At 39.5% G+C, this 20,145-nt stretch overlaps 1 protein-coding gene across 7 annotated transcripts in view; it reads right to left on the bottom strand.

The window, feature by feature from the left end:
* NSMCE2 (NSE2 (MMS21) homolog, SMC5-SMC6 complex SUMO ligase) overlaps window positions 1-20,145 on the bottom strand; it is a 223,438-nt gene that overhangs the window by 154,129 nt on the left and 49,164 nt on the right. The gene's annotated exons all lie outside the window — the stretch shown is intronic.

Genomic DNA, 20,145 nt, shown 5'->3' with positions numbered 1-20,145 from the left:
AAGCCTCTGTCATCTACAGAATTACTCAATGCCTTATTTATCATTATGGTATCTCACTCAAGATTTGAGAATAAAAAGTACAGCAATGGGTTGATGCTAATAGGATATACTGGTCTCACCAAGTACCCCATTATCCAGAAAGATGATCTCCTAAAATGCTAAATCATCTACTGAAGATTCAGTTCCAGTGCTGCCTGGGAGACAGCGCCTCATGAGGTTAATGTCCCACAGGATGCCTGTAACCAGTGAATAATATGTGACATTGTTTCTCTGATAGTCAGAACACATGGACCTAGGAACCAAGGGATGAAAGTAGAATGAGTTGTAAATCTTCTCCCCCTCATCACACCTAATGACCAACTTGCATTTTTTCTCCCATGGCTGCAACTCGAGTTCTGCTGGTCTAATAGTCTTAGTACTCAAGAGAAGAATGATTTCACCAAGGGACTCAACAATGCCTTCACTGATTTGGAAACTTAAACAGCAACCTAGCAATTTTGAGCTTCTCATGACACTGACTAGACAGACAAAAAGTGAGGTTACAGAACTGGTTGGGGCACTGAATCTGAATTATCAAGGGTAAACAGGATTGCTGCTACAGAGTGAGGAAAAGGAGGTGTGCATCTGGAACCTGGACTGTCTCCTGGTTTTGCCATGTCTAGTGGTAAAAAATAATGAAAGTCCGTAACAACTCCATACAGGTAGAACCATCAAGAACACAGATATCCCAGGAATGAAAGCCTAGGTGTTATAACCAGATAAAAACCTACCTCATTCAGGAGTTGGTTGACGGTGAACATGAAATGGGTATTGGAGAAGGGAGTTAAAATGCCAACTATGGTTCAGGACCAATAGGAAAAGCTAAGTATCCCGTCATATTTCTTCCTTGGTCTGACATGTACATATTTATGTTTTTAACTAATTTCTCCCTTTCCTTTCCTCCTAACATTTTATAAAAAGTAAGCTGGTGGCTCACTAGTTACAGAGTGCCATAATGGAACAGTATGGACATAAAGGAGTAAGTGTGGCCCAAATATCCTAGACTTGGAAACAGTAACTTAAGACGTTGTATCTTTCCCCCTTTGGGGGAAGACAGAGCATATTTTTCACTTTTATGAGAGAGGGCTGCAATATGTTAGTAGGAAGCATTTTCTCGTTGCACGGTTTGCAAGATTAATAAGTCTGGAAGGAAATTGTATACAGAGGCGGAGCAGCCATACTGGTCTAGAATCTTTTGAACCTTTCCTCTGTTTGGGCAATTTCCCACCTTATGAGTGATAACCTCACTGGGGCAGGAACCAGAAATGCACTTTCTCAGCTTCCCTGCAACAAGAACACAGACATGTCAACTTGGCCCTTGGCCTGTGGGACTTCAATTCTTGAGAATGACATGAAGGAGGTGCCTTGGAACCAGATTACCTAAGGATTTAACCTTTAAATCCCAGCTCTGCCTCATACAAGCTGTGAAATCTTGGGCAACCTCTCAGAAACTTGACCTCCCCCTCTATAACTCTACCAAAGTCTTTGCATTTCACGAATGCTAAATGGATTAATGCACTTAAAGAATTTAGAGCTTTGAAACGCAAATACGGTAGCCACTAGCCACATGTGGTTATTCAAACCTAAATTAATTAAAATTAAATAAAATTTAGTTCCTCACACTGTCACATTCCAAGGGCTCAAAAGCCACACGTAGCTAGTGGCTACCTTTTTACAGTGCAGATATAGAACATTTCCATTACCGCAGAAAGTTCTACTGACAAGTGTTGACTTATAGAATACTTCCTGGCACTCAGTAAGCACTCAAATGATAATTGCTCCTATTATTAATAACTAGTATTGCTATCATTATTATTATTTTACATTACATCCCCAGAACTTATTTATCTTACACCTGAAAGTCTGAGCACTTCTGAGCACTTTCACCCAATCCCCCTCCTTCATCCCCTCCCCTCGCCTCTGGCAACCACACTATCATTATTATCACAATAGCAAGTTTAAGATACAGCTGAATTTAAAATCTAATGGATAACCAATTAAACGTGGTCTTCTAATAAGAATTAGCGGAGTATCAGTAGCAACAACTGCTCTCAATTTATAGTTTATTATGGGCAAGGTACTGAGCTAAGCACTCCACAGGGATATTTTATTTAATCTTCCCCAAACAAACAAACAAACAAACAACCTGAGTGGTAAGAACATCCCTATGTTACAGATTGGGAAACTGAGGAAAGGAGTGGTGTAACTACAAGCACTGGAAATGCTCATCAGTATGGGATCTGGGACTCGCTGGATTGGCATGTCTGCAAAACTACTAAATCCATGACAACTTCTTAGACTTCACTACAGAGTTACTGAGTGCCCACTAGGGGTCATGCACTGCGCTAGATGCTGGGAATACAGTGGTAAACAGAGACCAAGGCTCTGCCCTCACAGACTTTTAGTTCTAGTTGAGAAAAACAGTCAGAAAAGATATAATTAGCTGGATGGTAATAAGTGCTATCGAGAACAGTTAAACAGGGTGGGGTAGGTGAGTTCCTGTATGATGGATGGTTAGGGAAGGCTTCACTGAAAAGATGACACTGGAACAGAGACCTGAAGAAAATTAAAAAGGGCAGGGTGGAGTGGTAGGAGATGAGGTCAGAAGTGAAGATGGAGTAAGGGGGCCAGGCCAGGGAGGCCAACGTGGGGCCTTTAGCCTCTAGGCTAAGAGAGATGGGAAGGTTTTGAGCAGAGGAGTGAGAAGACTTGGTTTTCTTTTTTATAGGATCACTCTGGCTATTATGATGAGAATAGATTTTAGGGGAGGAAGGGCAGAAGCAGGAGACCAGTTAGAAGCAGACCAGTTAGTAGGCTACTGCATTCATCTAGGCAAAAGGAGACAACGGCCCACATTAGGGTAGCAAGACGTAGCAAGTAGCAAGAGGTGGTCAGATTCTAACTATATTTTGAAGGTAGAAACAATAGGCTTTATTGATGAACTGGATATGGGCTGTGACACATTAAGGAACTTAGGACAACTCTGGGTTTGGCCTCTCTAGATGAAATGGTACAGTTGCCATTTCCTGAGATGGGGAAGTCTGGAGGAACAGCTGGTTTGGGAAGGTTAAAAGTGAAATGCCTATGGGAATGAAATGAAGTGGGAATGAAAAGAAGACAGCTGTATATCTGAGACATGGTTTTGGAGAGACGATAGGGTTATAGTTACAAACGCTATGAAAAACGACTAAGTGTTTGGTGTTATGAGAGCACAAGATACATTTGGCGAACAGAGACCGGGTGATGTCAGGGAGGGCTGTTGAAAAAGAGCTAGACTAAGTTTATGAAGGGCAGGAAGGAGTTACCTATTTGAAAGTGAGAGAAGAGCACTCCCAGCAGAAAGAATAATGTGTACTAAGCCCAGAAGCAAGAGAACATGCCAAGAACTAGCATAAAAGAATGGTAAAAAATGAGGCTACCAAGTTAAGCAGGGTTACAGACCAGGTAAAGACGTCTGAATTTAATCCTGAAAGTAATAAGGAATAAGTGAAGAGGGCAGAGTTGTGAAAAAGGCAGGCAAAATAATCAGATTTCCAATTTAGAAACAGTTTTTGGGCTACTAGCTAGAAAACATACTAGAAGAAAGCAAAACTTCATGCAGCAAACTATTCATGGGAGAGTGGAGATTGTGAAAATGGGGATGAGGCAGGCAACCTCATTTGAGAATCAGTAAAATCTGGTGATGGAATGCGAGCTATGAGGAGCTAGGAGAAGGGAGGATAATAACCAGGTTTCTGATGTGGGGGAGGATATCGCCATTTCCTCAGCTACAGAATCTCAGAAGAAAATCAAGGGGAAAACTCTCTGAGTTGCTGAATTTAAGAAGCACACTGAAGCGAGAGATCAAATAGATGATTGAATTCATGTGTGTGATTCTCAGACTCATGCTCTGGAATGGAAATAAGGATTTGGGACTCGGCAGCACAAAGACAGTAATTCAAGTTAAAAGCTCAAGAAGAGAGCGCAAAGAAGACAAAAGAGTCAAAGAACAGGTAGGAATACCAAGATTTTATGGCTGGAGAGGTGAAGCAGGGTCCACCGGCAGACTCTGGAGAAGTGGCCGGAAGCAAGAAGAAAAGTCAGGCGTGTGTTGTCATGAAAGTTAAGGGAACATAACAATTCGAACAGGAGGGAGTCCTCCATAGTAGCAAAGTCAAATAAGGGAATGACTGAACAATGTCCTCTGGATTTTTCACCAGGTTTGTAACCTAGGGCCATTCCCTCAACTCATTCAGCCTCAGCTTCCTCATCTACACAAGACAAGAATGTTATGGTACCCACCGTTCCCAGCTGTTGTGAGGATACATGGTGATGCATACAAGGTACCTAGTACAGTGTTAAACACACTAGGCACTTAAAAGAAAAAAAAGCTCTATTCTCAGTGCACCACGTCTTATGTGATGTCAGACAGGCAGGGCGAGGTAACAAGGAGACGGGGGTTGAAAGCTTGAAGCCACATGGAACCAATGGCCTCGGAGTGCACTGTGCATTTTGAAAAACAGGAATGGGGAGAAAAGAACTACAGTCATTTTCCTTTTCTTCCTCTCCTCTCCCAATGTTTCCTTTCTCTGCACTAAATGCAGTCTATAAATGCAGAAATTCCTGAGAGCCTGTCAAAGGGACCTTTTAAGCATACCTTAGTATTTACACAAAGAACTGTGTTCAGTGTCGATATTTACCACAATCGTCATGAGTTTGTGACACAGACGTTATATTCTTAAGAAGGGTGGCTTAACCTCAGGAGCAGTCCCCAAATAAATAAACGAATAAATGCTCTGTAGAAACTAAATCTATCTATTAGTGATTTCAAAATTTCTTCCAACAGTTTTTGACACGATAAGCCAGGTAATGTTTATCAAATGAAATATTCTAAGTACATGATTAAGGAGACCTTTGGACAACCAAACTGACTTTCAGGTTAGTTTCGACACTGACAAAATGATAGTCAAGGAGAAGTTTCCCAGATGGCGTATACTTTACTGTCAAGGATTAAGGTTCTACCCTTTCTTGCTCTCACCTCCTCAAGGACATGGAACTGGGAAAACGGTCCCAATGTTTGCTTCTCTAATGGGAAAAACATGTGCTTTACAAAAATGAATTTCACTGATTTTTTTTTCATATCTAAACTATTCCCACCCTTCTAGCATAATTCCTTTCAAAACCTCTTTGCTTTAGGACTGACTTAGCAATTCTCTCAATGCAGCTCTCAATGCACAAAGCCTGTATTATATAGTCTCTCCCCTACCTGCTTATTTTCTGTTACATCCATCAAAATCAAGGCTCCTAAGGAAAGTCCTAACTACTGGGGATCTTGATTTTCTTATACTCATTTAGATAAACTTTTCCATTCAGCTCAGCAGTGGTTGGTGATACTGAAGCTTATTTTGCTTTAGAATCTGAACAATGAAAGAAGTATCTCTTGCTCCAGTCTGTGTGTGTGTGAGTGTGTGTGGAGGGGAGATGATAGGGGAAGGGATATACACACTTGGTGCTCTCTCTCCTGAAGAAAGCAAAAGACCTGGGAAGAGAACGGGGCAGCAGTGCTCCGTTTCGTGGAGCATTCGAGACCAGAAGACCAGCCTTTGGCACCTGGGCCATTGAGGAGTACCCAACCCATTACACACTCGCCGACGTGAGGACAAGAAGAACTTCTCTCTCACGTTCCATGTCTTTCCTGGGTCCTCCAGTAACTCCCTCCATGAACTAGAGGATCTGAATAACCAAAGGAACAAATTCACCATTTCTGTTGTAACCAAAGAGAAATGCTAATTGTTTTCTTCCCTCTGTTCTTGCCAAGTTTCCATCAGAAAACCCATTTAATGTGACTATAGGGCCTGAAAAAGAAAGAAGCAAAATATCTATTTTTGCTTATATCTATTTGCTTACATCTATTTTGCTTATAACTATCTATATCTAAATGTAAAAATATCTATTTTTACATTTTTAAAAAATCCATAAGTTATCTTCTAACATTCTGATAAACAGTAAGTTTGATTTCAAATCCCTTGTCTTTGTATCATACCACATATCCATAGCACAGAATGAGGGCAATCCAAGGATACAAGGCCGGATCCTTCTCTCAGTTATCACATCTCACCCAACACAGTAAAGACTGTGGAATTACTAATAATCCAGCGGTTTATTAATGCTCCTTATCCTTTATCTACTCCATTCATTCCCATCTAGCCACCTATCAAATTCTCTGATGTTGCCTTCTCTATAATTCATATGGCTTCCTTTCATTTGAAATTATTTCCCACTACTAAAGCTAACAAACTGATTTTCACCTTCCATTTTGTCACCTATGAGAAAAATTTCCTGAGTAAATGAAAATGAATTCTCTCCATCTTATCTAATCAAAAGCCACTGTACCACAAGAAAAAAATAAACAGGTGCTTCATAGTACATAGAGCACTTGTGAGAATAATTTATATAATTTAATTCTCACTGCCAGAGAGAGTAAATAATTTCCTTGAATGGAACACCGAATAGATAACAAAGCTAAAACTACAAGGTGGCCACCAAGTCTGAAGGCAGAGACAATACGATTTCATAGTGGGCTATAATATTATATCATTAAGCCATTTATTGCATATTCACCTATGTTTCCAGACTTGGTGGCCGCCCTGTAAAACCCAGATCTTCTAGGCATAACCTGTTTTCCTTGATTCCCTGCACGTTACCCTGAAGCACTAAGGAAGGCAGCAGTCAAAGGGAAATACCATCTTTAAATTGGATGATATTTAAAAATTTATAAACCAGGTTTCATAGTCTGTTCTCCAAATTAAATTCACAAACACATTGTGCACGGAGATTAAAAGAAGCAATTAATATTCTCTCAATGCCTACTATATAAAACCTCACTTCCTGTGAGGGCACGCGTAGTTAAGAACTTTACCTACAGTATCACACTTAATCCTCCCAATAGTCCCGTGAGGTATCATTATCCTCTTTTTACAAATAAGGAAGCTGAAGGTTCTAAGAGGACAGGTCACTAGCCCAGTGTCACACAGCTAGGCAGTGGAGGAGCAAGGATGAAGCTACGTCTTCTGATTCCAGCTGCAGTATTATTTCCACTACCCCAGTGAAACATCCTTTACATGTTCCATGACATGCCACTTACTGACCATTTCACTGCCTTCTTCCACAGAGAGACTTCTTCCTCCCTGCTTCTAAAAACTAATCATGAGCAAATCTGTAGTCTAAGCTGGCAAGAAGAAAAAAGTTCCTCAACAATGCCTGGCACATAGCAAGCACTAGAGAAATGTTAGCTAGGTTTACTATTACTATGGAAAGACTGACTATTCCATCTTTTAATATAACAGTTCCATATAACAATATTCTTTTCCTCAAGCAGTTCTTTAATATTAACAGAATCCCTCCCTATGCATGTCAAATCAGTGTGAAGAGTCTTTTTCACTGACTAAAATTTTACCTTTGGGAAATTTACAGTTAGATATGTATAAGATCATAAGCATATTTTATAACCAAGACTACACAAAAACACTCTTTCTCCCAACTAAAACTACAATTCAAAGTGAATTCAACGAACTACATCTTTTATATATATATATATATATATATATATATATATATATATATATATATATATTTTAAGATTTTGTTTTTTTTTTTGATGTGGACCATTTTTAAAGTCTTTATTGAATTTGCTGCAATATTGCTTCTGTTTTATGTTTTGGTTTTTTGGCCCCGAGTCATGTGGGATCTTAGCTCCCCAGCCAGGGATTGAACCTGCACCCCCTGCATTGGAAGGCAAAGTCTTAACCACTGGACTGCCAGGGAAGTCCCACTACATCTGTCTTGAGGTATGGAGATGTCATGAAGAGAGCCTTGAATGACATATCAAAAAACCAAGATTCAATCTCACCTCTTAAGACTAAGCATGTGACCTGCGTATGACCCTTAACCTTCCTGAGGCTCAGAGTCCATCATCCACCTTACCTAACTTGGAAGGTTACTGTGATCATTAAAGAGGTCAGGGATCCCAGAAGGCTCCTCATCCCTTACCCAGGGCAAAGAAAGTTGGCTTCAGATTCTTTTAGTCAAAGGGCCAGGGGACTGAAGTAGAAACCGATATTTCCAAATCTGGTTTAAGTAAACCATCAACAGCCTGTAGGCAAATATCAAGTAACTGGGGAAGCCAGAGGAGAAGTGAATTCACTATCATCCAATAGGCTAGGTCCTCCAGAACATCTGAAACACCAAACTGAAACCAATACCACAAACGGGCTTTGTTACAGTTTATAGAAATTGGATCACAATGAACTATTTATGATTATATCATTTTTTAAAAAATTGGCTAGCCTGGAAACCTAGCCACTCAATGTTATTTCTATGGGAAACTGTATTTCATGATTCATTCAGAAATCCACACACTGGGAATGTATCTTATTTCTTTCCAGTTCCAAGAGCTAACAGAGACTCCCTTCTGATCCTCTGTGGCATATTCAGGCAGTCTCTTTCACTCTTTGGGCCTGTGGCCATTCAGATATGAGATGTCAGATGGGGACAGTCAGGACATAATAACTATATACCACCTTTCACTTTTTTTTGGGGGGGAGTATCACAACACATTCCTATTTATAATCTGATTTTATCTACAATTGCCCAGTGAGGTATGTAGGGCAAATAGCATTATTCCTCATTTTAGAAATGAGGAAGCTGAAGCACAGAAGTTTCCGTGACTTGTCCAAGGTCATAGCCTGGCAGAACAAGGATTAGAAGTCAGTTCTTTATTTCCCAGCCCAACGCTCTTATCAATGAAACATCAACTGTTGAGAAAAGGGGGAAAGGAAGTGAAGGTGATTATGATTTACTGAGACTTTTTGTCTAATTTCGTCTGACATTGTGAATTTTCATTAATTTCCTTCTTCATTGTTGCCTGATGAGTTAGTCACTAAAACCGTAAGATCAGAAAGTATAAATTGTTTTATATTATTTCCTCATTGTTACAGATAGATGTTCAAGTTTAAGTGTTTCATAATAAAGTGACTCAGAGACTAAGCAAGCCCAATCTACATTAGTCACTTGTTGAACTGTTACATGAGATTTCTGCAAAACTCTTGGGGCCAGGGGGCGGGCGGGGGGGGGGAGAAATAAGCATTTACCAAAAGGATGACTAAATTAAGGACAAAAGGTGAGTGTAAAACTTACACATTTTTTCCTTCCAGTTTAAGCTGTGGCATGAGAAAATAAACATGAGGAAACAAAACACAAGTCACCTACTACCATTTATTCTGAATTTAGGAGGTTTAGAAGAGTTCACCAGTTTAAATCAGCATGTGGTGGACATTCTCGAGACAAGAGAAAGAAGTTAAAAGTTAACAGGACAGAACAATGAGCCTTTGCCTTTATATAGCACTTCTACCTCTCAAGTGCTTTCACATAGGTTATCTCATTTCTTAATCAAGAACTTGCTCTGTCATAGGTAGGTGCAGATATTACTAGGTCATTTTGCAAACGTGCTTAAGGTCAACACAGCTTTTCAGTAGATAGGTGTAGAAAAAACCACAATAATTAAACTGAACAGTAACACCAAACAATTTACTATTGTAATGGGATCATACACCCTTTACCTTACAAAGCCAAAACATTTTCATTCCACATTCTGGCAGAGCAATACCATTACTATTATAGAAAATGTGGCATGACATATTCTAATTTCATCTATATTATTTATAGGTGCTTTAAGTAATATGTTAAGTATTCTAAGAAAAAATTGAGCATATGATATTTTTGCTTAGGCTTTTTAAAACACTGTGTAACTATACCTCATGAGCCATATTTAATTTCTGATTTTGTAAGAGGGATGCTCTGAATACACCCAGCATTTAGTCCATTTAGAGCTCTGATTTAGCATTTCATGTGGTTTTACTGGCTTCTGTGTCATGGTAGGGGCTAAAATAAACCTCAGGGTGACAGAGAGTAACCTGATGGGTGGAGAGGGTTTGCTCCTCACTACCAGTAACATTCCAAGAATCACAAATAGGTGAGACAACTGGAAGGCATTGAAGCATGTGAGACCCCTGCGTGTCAGCCAAGGAGAAAGTAAAAAGCAAGCAAGTCAGGACGTCTGGAAATCAGTCACGTGATGCAATCGTATTAAACTATTCCTGGTTACTGTTTTAAATTTTAAGTAACAATGACTTGGTCTTTCTAAATATCATTTTCTTTTTTAATTAATTAATTAATTAATTTTGGGGGGGCTGCGCTGGGTCTTCGCTGCTGTGCGCGGGCTTTCTCTAGTTGCAGCGAGTGGGGTCTATTCTTCGTTGTGCAGCATGCGGGCTCAGTAGTTGCAGCACGTGGGCTCAGTAGTTGCAGCACGTGGGCTCTGCAGCTGTGGCACGTGGGCTTTGTCGCTCCACAGCATGTGGGATCTTCCCAGACCAGGGATCGAACCCGTGTCCCCTGCATTGCCAGGTGGATTCTTAACCACTGGACGACCAGGGAAGTCCAAAATATCATTTTCTATTAGAAGATAATTGAATGATTATTTTAAGATGAAATAAAGGAGAGAAGAAATAAATTGATTTGGTGAGGACAGCACATAAGGATTTTCACTATTTTAAAGAATCCTATATTATGTGACACAAATTTCCCTTAAAAAAAAAAAAGAGGATGGGACTTCCCTGGTGGCGCAGTGGTTAAGAATCCGTCTGCCAGTGCAAGGGACATGGGTTTGATCCCTGGTCCAGGAAAACCCCACATGCCGCGGAGCAACTAAGCCCCTGCGCCACAACTACTGAGCCTGCGTTCTAGAGACCGCGAGCCACAACTACTGAAGCCCGCGCACCTAGAGCCCGTGCTCCGCAACAAGAGAAGCCACCGCAATAAGAAGCCTGTGCCCCGCAAGAAGAGTAACCCCCGCTCGTCGCAGCTAGAGAAAGCCTGCGCGCGCATCAATGGAGACCCAAGGCAGCCAAAAATAAAAATAAATTGGGGGAAAAAAAGCCCAAAAAGAAATGATATTTCAGAAAGTTCAAGTAGTTAAAAATATCAGGTTGGCCATGACACAAAAGAATGAAAGTCACTATTGCTAGAAGCTTGATGCTTTAAGGGAGAAACAGAATGAAAAGAAATCCTCACCATTCTCTCAATGACAGTTCACTGGGCACTGGCTCCACTTCAGAATGAAAGAGCTTTCCTTACCAGGACAACTGCAAACTCACACAGGGCTTGAAAAATTAAATCCATTTACAGTCTCTCCATTTATACACTTTCTTTTCTTTCATTTGTCAACGATTCATACAGATTACACATTTGAAACAGAGCTGACAACTTGCATATGATACATCAGAGGGGTAAATCCAACACATTTTTCTCTCCCAATATTTTTTCAAGTGGGTGCTACTAATAAAAAAATATTATTTAAAGATGGAAATGTAAGTGAAGAAATATTTCTCTCTGTGCACTTGGGTATATATAATTATGCTATTTATTGAACTATCTTGCTTACATCTTTAAGTAATTTTTGTTTACTTTAGAAAACATCAAATGTTATTCGTGAATTACCAAGGTTTTCACTTAGTTGTCTGGTCCGTATCTCTAGTGTGGCTCCCCCTCCATTGCCATTAACTAGCATATGTTTTTTTTTTTTTTTTTGCGGTACGCGGGCCTCTCACCATTGTGGTCTCTCCCATTGTGGAGCACAGGCTCCGGACGCGCAGGCTCAGCGGCCATGGCTCACGGGCCCAGCCGCTCCGCAGCATGTGCGATCTTCCCGGACCGGGACACAAACCTGCATCCCCTGCATCGGCAGGCAGACTCTCAACCACTGCACCACCAGGGAAGCCCTAACTAGCATATGTTAAAGGGAGCAATCTCTTTCTCATTGCTACAGACAGAAGTAGACTTATTGATCAGGGGACTTCACATCCAACTGGCCAAATGCCATGCATCTCACTGGCCTGCTCCCCCATATTCTGCCCAATCCTTTTGGCTTACAACAGTATGAGCACCAACTTCCCCCCAACATCCTCTCTGCCCCCATTACCAGAAGACTCCTTCTAAGGAAAGAAGCCCTTCCTTCAACCTTTCAAGGACATAATCATCTCTGCTCTTTCCCAACGGTTTCCTGCAGCCTACTCTACTGTCTAAATTTTAACTCAAATTTCCTCTTCAGATACTATTTAAATTTGATCAAAGGAAATGACTTCTCCTTTACAGAACTCTCTGGGCAACTTTATAAACGAGTCTTGACAGAACTGTTTTAGGTGCTTTCATGCTATCACTTTTCATCGTTTCCAGAACTCTCTGACCTATATTCTATCACCCCCACTTTAAGAAGAAATTGAGGCTCAGAGTTAGAGGGTAGAAAAGCCGGAATTTAAGCAAAGGCTCTTCTCCCTTACTCTGAATTTCTTAAGCATGTTTTTATTGTCTGTGTCAAACTATTTCACTGTTAGTACTATTTTGTAGCTATTTTATAAACACATGTCAAGAGGCTTTTGTCTCTTCATTAGACTAAGCATACTATTGGCACTAACTGAACAGTTTAATTATGAGATTAATAAACAAGCAACTGCTTTCAACTCCACACTCTGCAAATGCATTCATTTTACAGTGAATCTTAACATTTGGTGATCCATCCCGTGGTTCAAACTATTTTCCCATCTCTCTTCTGCAGTTAGCCTACACTCTTTCACTGCCCATGAGCACCACTGCTAGATAGTGGGGAATGGCCAACATCTCAAGATCTTTAATACTTATCAAGTACGGTGAAAAGTTTGACATGGAAGGAGGCTCAAGTGATTATCTAAAATAAGGGTTTGATGCTACCTACAGACTATGCCCAACGTCAGAAATAAGCAGGAGTTTGCTATATTAAAGAACATTCACATCATTTAAATAATTCAAGTGGGACTTCCCTGGCGGTCCAGTGGTTAAGACTCCGAGCTCCCACTGCAGGGGGCGTGGGTTCGATCCCTGGTCAGGTAACTAAGATCCCACATGCCGCGTGGCACAGCCAAAAAAAAAAAATTCAAGGAGTTACCTGCCAGAATTGCCCAGTACCACTGAGGCCAAGGTGTTCAATAAGCATTGAGTTGTGCTGAACCAGGTCTTTCAAAGTCTGTATGCTTTTTACTGTCCACACTGCTGCTGTGTCCTTTCTACCTAAACTATCCCCTCCTCTCTTCATTTCCTTGAAAACTTTTCCTTCTCTCCACTTTCCTGAACCAATACCCCACACCGGGGGTCTTGTTTGCTTCAAAGAGACATAGCCAAGCAACCACTGAATGTTTTTAAAAACTTTTCTTTCCTCTCTTTCACTGTTGGAATAACACATAGTCTTTTCAGAGGCCTGGCCCTTTCCTGATCTTCTGCATAGAAACATCTTGTAGGTCTATTTTAGGTAGGGGGTTTGATATACTCCCCAGTTCCCTGGATGTCACAAAAACTCTACCACAAACTGCTGAATCCATCTTTTAGCCTCTTCTGTAAGGTACAGGGATTGAGACTACAGAAGCGTTTTCCAAACTGGGTTCTGTAGAGTTCCAGTCCTTCCCCCAAAGAGGTTTTCAAGTAAGCTTAGGAAATTACTAAATATTCCTCCTTTGGAGAATCACAATGCATAAAAGCATATTAAGGGCTTTAGAGTCTTTAAGGAAATTCTTTTAATCAAGCACTCCCCAAACTTATTTGACCACAAAATCCTTTTTTCCTATTATACTTACTCACATCATGATTAATTAGTATTACAGAGCAAACTTCTGAAAATGCTGCATTAGAGGCACATTAAGACCCAGTAGAGTGTAAACGTTTTTATAATTATGAATAAAATCCAACACTTAGTACCTACAAAACACAAAGATGGATTTCTATAAACTACCCATGATAAGAAGTCTTAATATGGCACAAGACCAGAATGTTCACCTATTAGTAGCTACTTCACTTGGTAACCTAAGAGATTTATATCTGGATTCTTTCCTATAGAGACAACTCAATTAGTGAAATACTATATCCAGACCTAACTCTCTCTGTTAGCATTAGAAAAAATGCTACCAAACACAACCTTAATTTCGGAATAACTACAGAGGGAGTTCTAAAGGAACGGAATAGAAATTAATTACCAGTAATCATACATTCCAGGGCCAAGAGGCTGAAGAGTGAATACCTACATCAACTTTTTCCCCCCCTGGTTAATTTCCACATCTGGGCAATATTTCTACAGATGAAAAGGCTTATATGTGGAGCATCTGTTAACTTTGACAGGAAAGGTGTTAAGAGACCACACACCACCATGGAGGGCAGGCAGTGGAGAAGAGGGGGATTCCACAGTACTTTCCCACTTGGCTCCAAGAGATTCTCACTAATTCCACTGTCTTCTCTCACCTTCTTGCTATTCTGCTGACAACAGTCATTTCTCTCATGCTCAGGAATCTTCTGTCCTCAACTGTCATAATCCCAAACAAATTTACCCTCCTTTCTCTTTTGTCAATGATTCACAATGTGAGATGCATTCTTAGATGCAGTCAGAAGATGGTGATAGCCAATAAATCACATCCTTTGCCCTGGAACTTTCTTCCGATACTATAAATTTTTAGCTTTCTAAGTGAGAAATGCTCCCCAAATCTGGTATAACTAAAATAGTAACTCCCAACTTACAAGATAGCTCATAAGATTTCATGTTAAAGCAGAAGATGTTAAGGTAACTTTAAAATAAGACTTACAAAAGGCAAAGCTTACCAGTTGGTGAAGGGTGAAGGGTGAAGAGGCATAGGGAAGTGATATTAAAAACACTCTAAACTAGTTGCATAATGTCAAGGCTGAGGTAAGCTATACCTTTGACCCACCTTGTTCTTTTATTATATCTGAGATTGTGTTGGTTTCAACAACTTACGTGAGGTATATTTCCACTCTGCTAACTCTCAACACGCTACTTTTAAAATGCAGACTAAATGTTCAGGTTAGCTTAGCAAGTAAAAGTCACAGTACACAGGACATATCCATGAACAGATTTATAAGAAACAACACAATAAACCGATCCAGCAACTAACTGCCCCTGTTAGGTTAAGAAGAAAAATATCCTCCCTCCCTACGCTTTTGGTAGGAACTGTTATAAAAAACTGATTTAAAAAAACGCAACAGGGACTTCCCTGGTAGCACAGTGATTAAGAATCCGCCTGCCAATGCAGGGGACACGGGTTCGAGCCCTGGTCCGGGAAGATCCCACATGCCGAGGAGCAACTAAGCCCGTGCGCCACCACTACTGAGCCTGTGCTCTAGAGCCCGTGAGCCACAACTAGTGAAGCCCACGCGCCTAGAGCCCGTGCTCTGCAACAAGAGAAGCCACCACAATGAGAAGCCCACGTACCGCAATGAAGAGCAGCCCCCGCTCACCGCAACTGGAGAAAGCCTATGCAGCAACAAAGACCCAACGCAGCCAAAAATAAAAATAAATAAATTTATTTAAAAAAACACACACGCACACAACAAATATGTGGCAGCAATCTGATTCAAATGCTTCCAAATCTTAGATAATCTCTAAGATGCATGTAGCCCAAAACAGAGTAATAGAGGAAGGTGAAGAAAATACAACACTCTGGATTTTCCATAAAGTAAGATGCTAAGGTAGCACCTACTAAAAGAACCATATACAGGTAAAATGTGACAATTCTTTTAAGATTTGAAGTTTGTTGCAGTAAAATTGCACTATTAAGTATCATGATAAAGAAAATGCAAAGTATAATGTGAATCCTAAGCTTTAGTTATTTTTGCTAAACTCTAGGACTAGGCTCCTCATCAAAAAGCACAGGAAATATATATTTTACCACTGACTGCTAATATTATCTGCAACTAATCTGAACCTGTTAGGTCATTTGTCATTTAGCTTCAGGGGGCCCATCCTTTCTCACTATGAGAATTAACACTATAAAAAGTTGCAAAGACCACCCCAACGATAGTGGTGGACGCTTTATCATCTCTTATTTGAAAAAACACATACCTGAGAATAGATTTGAAGATTCCTTGAATTAAGCTGGTGCCCACCCTCTGGAATCTGAAGCCCACGATGGACTCCATGTTTAGTTTAAAACCACCACATAAATCCAGAACCAGAAATACACAGTATTACCACTGTTTATTCAATACATGATAAAGAGTCTCACTTCAAGAGGGATAACCCATTTGACCAGTGAACTGGCTTGAGAAGCAGAATACTGGTAATGAAATTATTCTTAAATCAACTACTGCCATAACTTGCTTTAATAAGCACAGTTCCTGGCACATGGTAGCCGCTCACATCTGTGGATGAATGAATCCTCGACCAACCTTAGGTAGGTTACTCAACTACTCTATAGACTTTAAACTTTCTATGTATAAAAATCGGCTTTCTCTGGCTTAATTTTCTCAAATTAAGCCTTTGGATTGATCAAGGCACTCTGAAACTCTGACACTGAGGAAAAAAAAAAGATGCTTCCATTTCATGCAAAAGTCACATAGACAGGGAAGTTATATATCATGATCCCCATGTTGAGGCTCATTTGACTTTCATCTTAGATTCAATATCACTTCATCAGGAAGGAGTCCCCTAACCACCAACCCACTCCCCCCTCCCAGCTGATATGCCCCCTGAGTTATTAACTCCTTGAAAACTTTATTTTCCCTTTGTAGTACACAGCACAACAATCATTAAATAACATCTGTATTGTTCTTTGTTAAATGTTTGTCTCCCTCTCTAGGCTTCAGACATTCTGAAGGTGAGATCATATGGGCTTTGCTGATTGACCTCCTCTTTCTTGCACCTAGAAGTAACCTGGCACACGGATGTTTAGAAAATATTTGTTCAGTGAATGTTTGAGAACAAAAAGCCAGCCAATGGTGCCCCTTCAAGATACTCAAATAATAAAAGCTTAGAAATCAAGGAAGGGAACGTTAGGTCATCAAAAGCTAATGTTCAGAACATCACTCTGTTCTCAACATGAAACTGAGAGAAGTTTTTCCTCAGCAGTAACAGCAATAAAAGAAGTAAGTGTATCATAGCATATCTATGTGCCATTTTATACCTTTCAAAACACTTTCATCACGTGTGGTCTCATGACTGAAAGTCTCCAAAGAGTTCATACAGAAATTCTGTTTACGGTTCTACATGTTTTAAAGAGTTGTGACAGGTATATAACCCACTTATCCTGGAAGTTTTTATAAATAACTTATAGACTGTCTGGGAATTTTTTTTCCCCCCTTAGGTGCTCACTGCATGATATTCCCTCTACAAAACAGCTGGGACAAAGTCCCATTTTTTTTTTTTTTTAAGTTTCAGAGCGCTGAAATAAATACTGATTCCAAATAAAGTCTTCAGCTCTATTCTTCAGCTCTAGCAGCTCTATTTTCTTAAAGGACAAAGAAAGGCAATCTGAGAGCTTCTGTTGGATGCCAAAGGGACTTCCCAGGGATTGTTGGTAAATTGAACCACATCTAAGGTTCCAAAGTAAACTTCTAAAACCTTTTCAACGGTGTATAACCTTCAGAATTCTGTGAAGGTGAGAGCAGGAGCGAGATCTTTATTTAAATGATAAACTTTAATGCTCTTTGATGATGACAAATTTTTTTTTAACTTTCTATGACTATATGAAAATTCATAAACAGAAAGACCACGGGGTGGATGAGAATCTTGGCAAATGATACAGGAATGGAAGTACTGCAGCTCTTAAAAGTCTATGACAGAGCAGAAGTGAAACGAGACTCAACAGGGGCTCCTATTTTCTGTATTCTTTCCTAATAATCTGACTTAAAACAATTTCTTTGTTTTAGAGATCATAAAGACCTCATACTGTAAACTTTACCAGCTTATAGCTAATCCTATATGATTCCTGAATTCCAAGGGAGGACAGGTCAAAGCCAATAAAAGTTTTATTTCAAAGCCCTGAAATAAAGTGAGCAAAGTACTCGTTAAGAAAGATCCAGTTCCACCTTCCTCAGGAGTATGTTTGGAAATCTGGGTTTGTAATAACATAGTATCTTTATCTCCATCAAATTTTATGAATGTCAAAGTGTTTGATACACAATATCTAATCTGATTCACATAATAATCTTGTGAAATAGGCAGGCCAAGAACCTTATAGATGAAGAACACGAGATTCCAAGAGGTTAAGTTTCTTGACCCAGGATCATAACTTAGAAAATGGAAGCACCAGGGTTGGAAGAATTTCTGATCCCTAGACCACTGCTATTTCTATAGCACAGAACAGCTATACCATTCTGGACTCTCTGAATCTGCTGTTCATTCTTTATTCCTCATCAAAACAGGCAATAAGATAGCAATGTCCATAAATGTCAATACTATGTAAAGAGTACACAGTATATAAAGAGGATAAAATATTCCCCTTAAAATAATGGTCACATCCCCACTATGTCCCTATATGGTTTTAGGTCTTAGAAATCTTATTAAACTATGATTTGCTATTCTTGGTCTCATATCAAGCTTATATAGAGAGCACAGCTTTGCATGAGAAAAAAACGCAATAAACATGTGTTCTCTTATTAAAGACCAGGGACCTTCCCGACAAGCATTAGAATCACTAAATCCAAGTTACTCCATACTCTAGCGTAAGGTTAGAGCTGAAAAGCTGGATAAAACTCCAATTATATTCTTTCCTGATTAGTAGGGTGGGTGTAATGGGATGAGGCCTCAGGATGAAAGAAATGCTATTAACTACTGAATGTGCATGAGGGTGAGGGTTGCTTTTTCTTTTTTTATGACTCAGTTTTTTGAAGGGGGAAAAGTCCAATTCTTCACGTAAAAATACCTTACATATCTGTGAATCCTAGGGTTTAATATAAAAAAAATCCACATTAAGTTCTTCAACTTCCAAAATCTGTTTTCTTATCTATAATGTACATCGTGCTGTTATATTTGCAAAACATCAAGGTTAAAGATAGAAAAGCCTATCAAATAACCTCCATAGAATGTAAGCGTCAAGGCAGGATTGATCTATACAATAAGCCTAACTCTGATCTTTGGTAACAAACACACTTTATTCTATAAAGTCAGCCTTGTTCTTTTAAGGCAGTGGTTTTCAACACTGGATACATAACAGAATGGGTTTTTAAAAAATACTGGTGCCCCAATCCTTCTCCAGATCAATGAAATCAGAATCTCTTTAGTGTAGGGTAGGGACTGGCTGTTTCTAGGGGTCAGCTGGAGTTGAAAACCTCTGGTCTAAGTGCTTTGCTATCTAGTTTAAGAATCTAACATGACATCATTTTCATATTTTCCTATGGAAGGAATATTCACAGTCCCAAGACAGTCACAATGGTTAGAAACACCAGAAATGTACAAGTTGAATGAGTGTATTACTTGGATATAAGCAGACATTCTTAAGTTAGTCACAACTGCTACACTTAATAAATATTAACCATTAAAAAAAAAACAGAAAAAAAATTTTAAAGAAAGAAAAGAACAGAAAAACTGCATATAACCATGAACATATATACCCATTTAACTATAGCTTAAGTATTAAACCATATTCAAAAATTTATCTCCCACTGAATAGTAGCCAATCTTGTAAAGCATTTTATTTTTGGAATTTTCCCATAGATATAAGTAAGAAAAAGCAAATAAAGAAACCAGAAGTACAAGACATCCTATTACACAGGTATATGAAATCAGTTCAAAGGGGAGTTTCCACTGCTCAGAGGACAAAGCACTTCTCAGAAACATTACTGCAATCATACTGCTCATTTCTTGCTCAACACAGTACTGCTGAAAAGGATGTTGCTATGTTCCCACCTTAACTGCCTTATGTGTTGTTCCTGTGACATGCTGGAGCCAACAAAGACAAGTTTGGCTTCTGGAAAAACCAAAAGGCCACGCTTCTCTATTTGTAACCTTGCTCTAAAACCTCTCCCTATTATCTGATTCTATGAATTTTGCAATAGCTGCATATTCGTTAAAGCTGGAGAATGAGTAACTAAACCTGGTCTAAATTGTATGCTTAAGCAAATATAACAATAAAAACAAGTCCTACGCAATTTGTAGCATTTTATAAAAAACTACTCACATTCGAAGGAGGCTTAGACTAAAAAATTTGAGACCAGAAAATGCAAGGAAATCTAAAACAGATGTAATATCCTAATTAAACCTAG

This window comes from Orcinus orca, chromosome 17 (genome assembly GCF_937001465.1).
Source record: "Orcinus orca chromosome 17, mOrcOrc1.1, whole genome shotgun sequence".
Lineage (NCBI taxonomy): Eukaryota > Metazoa > Chordata > Mammalia > Artiodactyla > Delphinidae > Orcinus > Orcinus orca.
The sequence above is the reverse complement of the archived record's forward strand: the minus strand, read 5'-3'. Positions and strand labels throughout refer to the sequence as shown.